The sequence below is a fragment of the Camellia sinensis genome, chromosome 4, assembly GCF_055761805.1.
Source record: "Camellia sinensis isolate YWXY chromosome 4, ASM5576180v1, whole genome shotgun sequence".
In the NCBI taxonomy this organism is placed as follows: domain Eukaryota; kingdom Viridiplantae; phylum Streptophyta; class Magnoliopsida; order Ericales; family Theaceae; genus Camellia; species Camellia sinensis.
This window is the reverse complement of record NC_138964.1, coordinates 212125873-212136428: the sequence shown is the minus strand read 5'-3', so window position 1 is coordinate 212136428 and position 10556 is coordinate 212125873. Positions and strand designations below refer to the sequence as shown.

The 10556-nt window shown below is 48.7% G+C and overlaps 1 long non-coding RNA gene across 1 annotated transcript; it reads left to right on the top strand.

Annotated features, from left to right (window-relative positions):
- The first annotated feature begins 629 nt into the window (after positions 1-629).
- On the top strand, positions 630-1453 carry LOC145789890 (uncharacterized). The gene is made up of 3 exons (XR_014328355.1): positions 630-951; positions 1079-1240; positions 1334-1453. It is a non-coding gene; the product is annotated as an uncharacterized LOC145789890 (long non-coding RNA).
- The last annotated feature ends 9103 nt before the right edge of the window (positions 1454-10556 follow it).

Here is a 10556-nt window from a genome sequence, read left to right as displayed (position 1 = left end):
AACACGCAGCCCAGATAGATAGTGAACACGCAGCCCACAAATTAACTGAAAGTTGAACACGCAGCCCAAAATTCAAATTCTCTGAACACGCAGCCCAGATAGATAGTGAACACGCAGCCCACAAATTAACTGAAAGTTGAACACGCAGCCCAATTCATTTCATCGGCACACAGCCCATTTCATTTCATCGGCACACAGCCCATTTCATTTCTTCGGCACACAGCCCATTTCATTATCATTGGCATACAGCCCATTTCATCTTATTATTGACACATATATTCATTCTGAATGCAGGGTGGTTCCCGCAGTATGCGAGGATATGGTTCCATCATGGCGCGGGATTGGTATGCTGAGCTCCCGGAGGGCGTCAGAGACTTAGTAGACTTGGCGGGGTTTGGCCCCTTCTGTGTCGGGTTGTCACGCTGTCCTGCCAGGAGGACCTTGATGGCAGCTCTGGTAGAGAGATGGTGGGACACCACCAATTCCTTTCATTTCTCTGCTACCGGGGACATGACTATGACCCCTTTTGATTTCGCTGTATTGACCGGCTTAGACGTCGGAGGTTGGCCCATCCCTTACGACGAGGATATGGGTGAGTGGGAGGCCGCCTGGATGTATTTGCTGGGGGCTCGCCCACCTGTTGATAGGGTTTCAGGGAGAGTCAGATACACTTGGTTCTCCTCCCATTTCCGGCGGGCGGAGATGGTGCCCGAGACTCCCGAGGAGACGGAGCAGTACGCCCGTGGTTTCCTGATGTTCCTCTTCGGGACTACCCTGTTCGCCGACAGAGGGAACACCATTGGGCTATACCTGCTGAGCGCTCTAGTCGACCTATCACAGGTCCAGAGATATGATTGGGGTGGCGCCGGCTTGGCTACCCTTTATTTTTACATGAGCGCGACCTCCCGCGGGCGGGGCGATTTGCTTGGCGGCTACTGGAGAGCTTGGGAGGTACTTTCTGTCCCCTTGATTTACATTTCTGCTCTTCATTACTTGTACATTGCACATACAGCGCACTTTTACAGTCTGCATTTTGCTCTCAGCATTTCGTACTTACATTCTGCACTGCTTTTCTCAGCTATGGGCTTATGTATACTTCCCATCGTTAGCCCCAGAGCTGGAGGTGGTGGGGATTCCCGTGACCCCATATTCATTGATATTTGAGGGCCCGCACCGGGCGAGGCCTCGAGAGACCCTGGTTCGCCTGCGACAGTACTTCGACACTGTGCGACACTCAGAGGTACTTCAGAACTTTCAGTTCTTTTCATTTTCATCTTTGACTTGCTCTGTATATTCTCGTTTTCTGATTGGTTTATACATTTATCATCCGCAGATTACTTGGCAGCCTTGGGCACCCCTGGGTGATGATCTCCTACTTCAGTATACCGGAGCGTCAGGCATCTCCCGGTATAGGGTCCTGCTCGAAGGGCCAGTCGGCAGAGTCTGGTTCCTGGGGGAGCGCTTTCTGCGCCAGGTACGGGGGTATCTTTCTCAGGATGTTCCCGCAGTACCTCCAGCTAGTATGCGGACCGCTGACGGGCTCTCTTACTCAGAGGTAGTCGGCGCCATGCTGGGCAGCGATGCTTTGCTATATGTTGCGGAGGGGGACTACGCCACCTATCGTCACATATATTTGATGCCTCCATTGACAGAAGCTCATATTCCGATGATGAGACCTGCCGGTATGTCATCCTCGGATCAGGCTCGGGCTCGAGCTACAGGCATCCCTTCTTCTAGCCGGGCTGGCACATCTAGAGGTGGGAGTAGACCGTTTCCTCCGACTCCGTCGATTCATCCTCATCTGGGATGGCCAGATATGCCTATTGAGTTGATGGCATGGCAGTATGGGGCTAGCTCTCCGACTCCGATCCCACTAGAGCCTCCGATGCCCAGTGATCGATACGCCATTGATCCGGACTCACCGCCGGTATGCTCCACTTTTTTCATTTATCATTCAGATGTTTAGACATTCTTTTGTTCACTGATGATTATGAGCTCATTTTTGCAGCCATCGCGAGGGTACATGGAGGAAGTGGTTGGGCTGGTGGCCACGCTCGAGGGCATGGTCCTACGCAGGGAGGCACAGTTGTCTGTCGCGGGCATTCAGGTACCCTTCAGTTTTCTGGCATTTATCATACTTCTGATGACATGCTGATTTCTACTGCATCGATAGACTACTTGTGTAGAGCACATCTGCCACATACCCCACTTGTACACTGTATTTACATGCACCCACTTCATGTAGCCTTTGCTTATATCTGTATCCTGATGTACATATTTGGACTGATGTATTTGAATTGAACTTTTTGTTTTCAGATGCCTTCTTGGTCCGGTCAGCCGCAGACTAGGCCATCCGGGCCTCATTGGGGAGTTGGGCCATCTGAGCCTTTTCAGGGGGCGGGGTCATCTCGGCCTTCCCGAGGAGCCGGGCCATCTAGGCCTTATCGAGGAGCTCGAGGGGGGCCTGTCCGCAGACGCAGGGCTCATGTTGTGGAGGTGGAGCCTGATGAGGAGGAGGAGGAGGAGGCTACCGACCGTCAGTTCGAGACATCTGTTGAGGAGGGAGGCTCCGGTTTTGGCTCGGAGAATAGAGGCGAGGCTGAGGAGGACCCTGAGGATGACAGCTCCGACTCAGATGATGGTGTGGAGGTCGTCCCGCAAAAGAGGACGAGGCGTGCTTCTCGTTCCCGCTCCCGAGGATTTTGATGTTGCTATTTCCTGCTTTATTTTTCTTTTACTAGTAGTTTGTAGCACTTTGCACATTGTTAGGCAGTTTTATTTTTGTAAAACTTGTACCTTTATTTGTTGTAAAGCATGATGAAATGAAATAGCTTTTGAAAAGGTGTTTGTATTTTAAACTTTTAGCATCATATCGCATCAATTTGTTTCGCATAAGAATGAATTTGAGTGGTAATGCGTATTGTGTAATCACCAAGTCAGGTAGTGAACCGACGCAACAAACTAAACAACTCAACTTACTAAGATATAACAAAATCTTTAGCAAGTTTACAACTCGATAAGCAAAAAGCAATAACACAAATAAACAAGACTTTAACAAAAATTGCTTAAACAGAGAGCAATGACTCAAATACAAAACACGTCCGCTCGACGAACAACTCGATAAGCAAAATGCAACAACTCGATAAGCAAAACTCAACAACAACAAAGTGTACTTCTGAGGATCTGGGCATCGGAACGCGTCTGAAATGAAGGCCTTCGACTCTCCCGTTGCACGGAAATGCTTGGAGTTCTCCTTCGAAGAGTAAAACAGGGCCGAGGAGACACACTGCAGCATTGCCAGCCATCCCTGGGAGCTGGCCGGCCATTTTTGCAAAAAGTGAATGGCTGGCCAGCCATTTCTGCAGAAAGTAAATAGCTGGCCAGCCAGAAAAAGTAGCTGGCCGGCCATTCAGTCCTGCAGCCACCAGATTTTTGACACGTGTCCCTGTGAATAGTGTTTTTTCTTCTATAAAAGCCTCAACTTCGGGAACATTCATTTCATCTTAGTTTTAGACAAAGATGGAGGCGTTTCTCGCAGAAAATATCGTATCTTGGATCTCTTCTCTAGATGGCTCGGAAAAACTGAATTTCCGGGGTTTCGGCTTGAATGCACTATTCACGCTGAGCCGTACTCCGTTACATCTCCCTTTTCTCCATGCCGCGGCAAGGTTCTGGAATCCAGTGACGCATGTTTTTAGCTTTGGCGGCCAAGAGATGTGTCCCACTTTCGAAGATTTTCAGGTTTTGATGGAGTCCGCGTGCTCTGAAATGATCTTGCCTCAGTTCCGTTTTGGTCACGCCCAGGCTTTAGGGCGGATGTGTGGGCTCACAGCGCACGACGCTCGATCTCTGATTTGCAGTGGGGAACTGGACATCCTCGGCTTGATCCATCGTTTTTCGGACGCTGGTGACCGCAGCAACCATTATTGGCAGGGTTTCCGGCAACACGCCCTCTGCTTATGCATGTTGTCTCACTTTCTGCTTTCCTCGGGCTTCGGCGGGGCTAGCATTCGCCTGATTGAAGTCGCCCAAGGTTTGAGAGAAGGAAAGAGCTGTATTGCCATGACCTTGGCCGAGACACTGATGGGCTTAGATTCTGTCTATCGCCGGGAGGCGACTAGGTTCGTTGGGAGTCCACTACTACTGCAGGTAATGTTTCCCACCCAACCTCGCATATATATTTGCTCACATCACTCGACCCTCAGGCTCGACTTTTCTCTCAAAACCCTTGTCTTACTTTTCTCTCATCATACATCTCTCTATTCTTTATTCTCTTATTTTCCATCCCTCCCCTAGGTATGGTTAGTGGATAAGTTGCAGGTTGTGGACTCTTGCCCGGCTTATTCAGCTCGAGGCTACTTCTTTCGGCAGCGCCTAGTCAATGCTCTTGACGAAAGGTGGTGGTTCGATTGGATGTGCAATTTGTCCGCAGACGGTATTGCTTGGCGTTGCCCTTGGCTCAACCTCCCGGCAATGAGCTATAGTATGTCCCGGCTGATTGGGATCCAACTGATTGGTCTGACCCACTGCGTATTCTATTTTCCTTTCCGGTTCCTGCGTCAGTTTGGTCATGATCAGACTTGTCCACCGGAGGGGATTGAGTATCCAGCCGCTTTCCCGGTCCGGGGTGCACAACTTGCCCGATATGCCACGGCATGGAGGACTAGAGAGCTTCTGGCCCCTGCTTCAACTTTCAGTTGCACTTTGTCAGATGAATGCGTGGATTGGCTCAATGAGGAGGCACAAGTTGGGCCCAGCTTGGCATCAGATGCTCCGTCCAGCTCTGGAAGGGGACACAGAGATACTTGATTCAACTATGCCCCAAATTTATTGCTTATTTAGCATTTTCAAGTTTTCTTTATGACTGTACTAAAATAAGCAACCTCGATTGTAATGCAAGAGCAGGAGAACTCTATTTTGAAATCAATGAAATTGAAAGTTGTGGTACTGAAAATTTTCCACTTTTGGTCCAAAAATGGTCTAAGTCGTAAAAAGATTGATTTGAACAAAGTCAACTTTTATTAAAACTTTTCAAAATTATTTTCGATGTGGATCAGAACTGGACACGCCGAAAATCTGTCACTGAAATGCACAACCCCAGATCTCTGCAACTGGAAAGTTGCCCCTAGTCTGAAGAACAATGCGGCACTTCATAGCAACGGAAAGTTGCCCCTAGTCTGAGTAACTTTGCATCGTCGCGGCAACGGAAAGTTGCCCCTAGTCTGAACAGCACTGTACCGGAGATCACGGTAAATGCTGATGGATAAAGATGACTGAGATGATCGAAATGGACAAAGTTGATCGGGGAAAAGTTTATGACTGAACTTCAAGACGAAGCTGCCTACGTATCCCAAAGATGGGAATCAAGCCTTACGTAGTTCAGGCTGAGGTTCACTCGAGTATTTTCACTCTCCTTTTGCGCTCTAACTTTTGCCAAGGCCGCCCTTTGCGGGTTTTCAACCTTGCGAGCTCAGTTTTTATATTTTCTAATTTTTTTGTGCTCTGAATTTTGCCTAGGTCGCCCTTTCGGGTTTTCGGCCTAGCGAGCCTCTCAAGGATAGTATTTCTTCAACTTGTCCATATTGATCGGTTGTGAGAACTCCAAGCCATCTAGATCCGTCAGAACCACAGCTCCACCTGACCAGATAGCTTTGATGATGTAAGGACCAGTCCAATTAGGTCTGAACTTGCCCCTTGGGTCATGGATGGGAGCTCGGTTGTCTTTGAGCACCAAATCTCCTTCTTTCAGATTCCTAGACTTAACCTTCTTGTTGAAAGCCCGGGCAATTCTGCGTTGATAGCCTTGGATGTGGTACAGTGCTTTCAGTCTTCTTTCATCAAAGAGCATGAGTTCTTCGAATCTGCTTTGCTGCCAATCTGCTTCGGCTATCTGGCATTCAGCCAATACTCGTAATGATGGGACCTCAATCTCAATGGGTAGAACAGCCTCCATTCCATAGACCAATGAATATGGAGTTGCTCCAGTAGAAGTTCTGATTGAAGTCCTGTAGCCCCACAGAGCAAATGGCAGCTTGTCTGGCCAATCTCGATAGGTTTCCACCATCTTCTGTAGTATATGCTTGATATTCTTGTTGGCGGCCTCAACCGCTCCGTTGGTCTGTGGCCTGTATGTAGATGACTTATGAAAAGCCACATTGTATTTCTCCAACAAGTCTATCACTTCTTTCTTGAAGTGGGAACCATTGTCTGAAATTATTTCGTTTGGCACCCCGTAGCGACAGATGATGTTGTTCCTGATGAACTTTGCGACATGCGACGCCTTCAACACTGCGTATGATTGGGCCTCGACCCACTTTGTAAAATAATCTATCGCTACTAGGATAAACTCATGCCCGTTTGACCCCTTCGGGGTAACAGCTCCGATCACATCAATTCCCCAGACTGAAAAAGGCCACGGCGAAGTCATGTTGTACAGCGTTGACGGCGGGATGTTCATGCGATTTGCATGAATTTGACATTTGTGGCATCGCCGAACAAAACCAATGCAATCTTCCTCCATGGTTGACCAGTAGTAGCCCTGTCTGAGGATCTTTCTGGCCAACATTACTCCATTCATGTGTGCACCGCACTCCCCCCCATGGATGGCTTCCATCAGGCGTTTTGACTCTTCAGCTTCTACACAGAGCTTATGCATTCCCAGATGACCCCTTTTGTACAAATTTCCCCCGCAGATAACGAATTGAGCAGCCGTTCTTCTGATAGCCCTCTTATCTTTGGCATTTGCCCCTAGTGGATATGTCTCCTTTTCCAAGAAGTTCCAGATGTCGTAGTACCAGGGGTTGCCATCTTGAACCTCATCTATGGCGGAAATCGACTCGTATGCCGGCACGAACTTCTGATTAATTATGACTGGACGCATCCGGACTCCGGACGGGATGTCTATCATAGAAGATAGAGTTGCTAGTGAATCCGCAAACCTGTTGTTCTCTCTTACGAGGTGGGTGAAATTTAGCTTCTCAAACCGAGGAATTAACAAATCCAAGGTTTGGTGGTAGATTATCATCCTTTCCTCTTTGACCTTCCAATCTCCTTTTGCTTGAGACACAACAAGGTTCGAGTCCCCAATGACGTCCACTCGTCTTGCCCCTAGTTCCAGGGCTGCTTCCAGGCCAGCAATACATGCCTCATACTCTGCTTCATTGTTAGAAACTTTGAATCGGAGCTTGAATGCTAAAGGGATACGGGAATCATCAGGCGCTATTAGCAACACCCCTATCCCATACCCATACTGGTTTGATGCTCCGTCAAAGTACATTGTCCAAGTTTCATCTTCGACTTGCAGAATGGCTTCATCTGGGAATAGATACTCAACCGCTTCATCCCCCTCAACCGGGTGGTCGGCAAGGAACTCCGCTACCGCTCTGCCTTTTACTGACTTGCGCGTTACATACTTCAAATCAAATTCGGAAAGCAACAGCAGCCAACGAGCCAGCCTACCCGTAAGTGCTGGTTTCTCGAAAAGATATTTAATGGGATCCAAACGCGAAACCAACATTACTGAGTGGGCTAACAGGTAGTGCCGCAGCTTCCTGGTTGCCCATACCAAGGCCAGACAAGCCTTCTCCAGCGGTGTATAGCGGGTCTCGTAATCCAGCATCTTTTTGCTCAGATAGTATATGGCCCTTTCCACTTTGTCTTCTGACTCCTGCGCGAGCATGCAGCCCATGGTGGTCTCAGTTACCGAAAGGTACAGTATCAACGGTCTCCCCAGCTCTGGCGGTGACAACACGGGTGGGTTCTGTAGGTACTCTTTGATCTGCTCAAAAGCTGCTTGACATCGGCCGTCCCATTGGAATTTCTTTCCTTTCTTCAGGAGACCAAAAAGTGGTTCACAAGTCAAGGTTAATTTAGAAATAAACCGTCTTATGAATTGCACTTTACCCAGAAAGCCTCGCACCTCCTTTTCAGTCCTTGGTGGTGGCATTTCTAAGATGGCCTTGATTTTGGAAGGGTCGACCTCGATGCCCCTTTGTGTGATCAGAAACCCTAGCATCTTCCCCGCTGTAACACCAAACGTGCATTTCTGGGGATTCAGTCGCAACCGAAACTCTTTGATCCTCTGAAAGAATTTTTGTAAGGCGGTGTAGTGGCCCTCTCTATCTTTGGACTTGACAATCATGTCGTCCACGTACACTTCGACCTCCTTATGGATCATATCATGCAATATTGTAGTTGCTGCCCGTTGATACGTAGCTCCAGCATTTTTCAACCCGAATGGCATCACTCGATAACAATATGTACCCCACGGGGTAGTGAACGCAGTCTTCTCCCGGTCTTCGGGTGCCATCACTATCTGATTATAGCCTGAGAAACCATCCATAAACGAAAGCAAGGCGTGTCCTGCCGTGAAATCTACCAATTCGTCGATGTGCGGCAAGGGGAAGTCGTCCTTCGGACTGGCCTTGTTCAAATCTCTGAAGTCTACACAAACCCGAATTCTGCCGTCCTTCTTTGGCACCGGGACTATGTTGGCCAACCAAGTTGGATATTCAGATACCAGCAGGAACCCTGCGTCAATTTGTTTGGTGACCTCTTCCTTAATCTTGAGGGCCCAGTCCGGGCGAATCCTTCTGAGTTTCTGTTTGACAGGGCGGGCCTCTGGATCAAGAGGGATCCGGTGCTGTACAATCTCAGGATCGATCCCAGGCATGTCTTCATAGGACCACGCGAAAACATCTTTGAAATCTTTTAATAAAGCGACTAAGCGCTCGCGCTCCTCTGAAGACAACGTGGACCCGATCTGGACCAGCCGCCGGTCCTTCTCAGTACCAACATTCACAGTAGTGATTTCATCCATTAAGGGTTTAACAAATCTCTCCTGCTCTTGATCGATTAATCGTTGCAAAACTGGAGGAATTTCTTCCTCGCTGTTTTCAAAATTTTGAAAATCTTGATTTAAGCAATAAATCAAAGGCACAGAAAAATACTCGGAAACCACATCCACATCATTCTCATTAAATACTTCCAAGCCGTCAGATTCCTCTGTTACAAAAGACTCAAAAGAAAATGAAAAAGACGACCTAGACAGGACTGTGGTATCCGGGTTATCACCCCCAGGAATACCGGACTCAGACTCAGTCGAGCTGGAATCTGATTCCGACGCAGAAGATTCGGTAGAATCAGATTCCGGCTCACTACCTGACCCGGAACTGCTAGATAAAAAGCCTTCTTCATACTGCCAGATGAGAGAAGGTGCGATAGATGCATCCAAGATCGGTGCTGGAAAGCCCGCAGCTATTTCATCTCCAATCACAGAAACCGAAGAGTTATCCCCCAAGCACTCTTGGTCGATCGGAGGATCTGATAGTAGACTCGCCAGTGCTACCCCCATTTCCAGCTCTGTACTCTCGGGATCCACTGCTTCACATTGCTCAATCTCAGTTGGTGGGTCTGTCTGCGCTTCGGCAACGTCATCCCCAGATAATTGTTTGTTGAAGAAGATTTCAAAACCAGGCACGCGCTCCCCCTTTGCGTTTAGCCATGGCTCCGGGAAGCCGCAGAATGGAAAATCTTCCCCCTCCCGGACGAAACGTCCGTTTAGGGTACCCCAGATGGGCCTGTGCATTAAATCAAATGGCTTCCCGACCTTCTTTGCTCTGGCCCTTCCGGCCATTTCTTTCCCTTTCCTTACCCAATCCTCCTTGGTGGGCAGATAACCCAGTCCAAAGGCGTGGGGGTTGTGTGGCACTTCGGCCAACACTGAGACGCCCTTCCGGCCGCTTCTCCCTAATCCCATCCCAGGGGTATGTTTTAGCTTGTTCATGAGGTATATGGATTGTGCACTAACATACATGCCCTCATTCGCAGCCATGACATTCTGCACCACTTGAGCCTCGGCCAAAGTGAACCCCGACAAAAACACATCCTCTGTGCCGTGCTCGATCTCCAAGACGGGTGTAGACACCTCCGGCGGCGGATGGATCGATGAATTTCCAAAAACGATTGCTACCCCTTTCCCGTGGGGGTACTTTAGCATCTGATGTAGAGTGGAAGAGACTGCTTTGACCTGGTGCAACCACGGTCGCCCCAAAAGTAGGTTAAAGGTTGCGGGAACGTCCAAGATATGAAATTCAATACTATGTTGTCCTGGACCAACCTTGGTTTGAATTTTAACAGTCCCCATCACCTCTCTGCTGGTATTATCGTATGCTCTGATCACTTGGGTGGTTGGGACGAAATCTACGGGCTTCAACCCGATTGCATATGCCGTTCTGGTCGGGCAGACATTAATCGCAGACCCGGTATCAACAAGTACCACCGGTATCCACTTATCTCTACATTCCACAGAAATATAGAGCGGTTTGTTATGGTTTGTGCCCTCAGGCGGTAGCTCCTTGTCTGAAAAAGTTAATGCCGGGGAGCCTCCTCCCGGAAAAACCAGCCCGACCAGCTGTTCAGGCGTGGTGTCTATGGAGAGTTTGGACTTGTCCATGGCAGATAGGACAGCTTCTCTGTGTACTCGTGATGCCATTAGCAGTCCCCAGATGGAGATGTCTGCTTGTATTTTCTTTAATTGTTTCAACACAGCCTCGTCT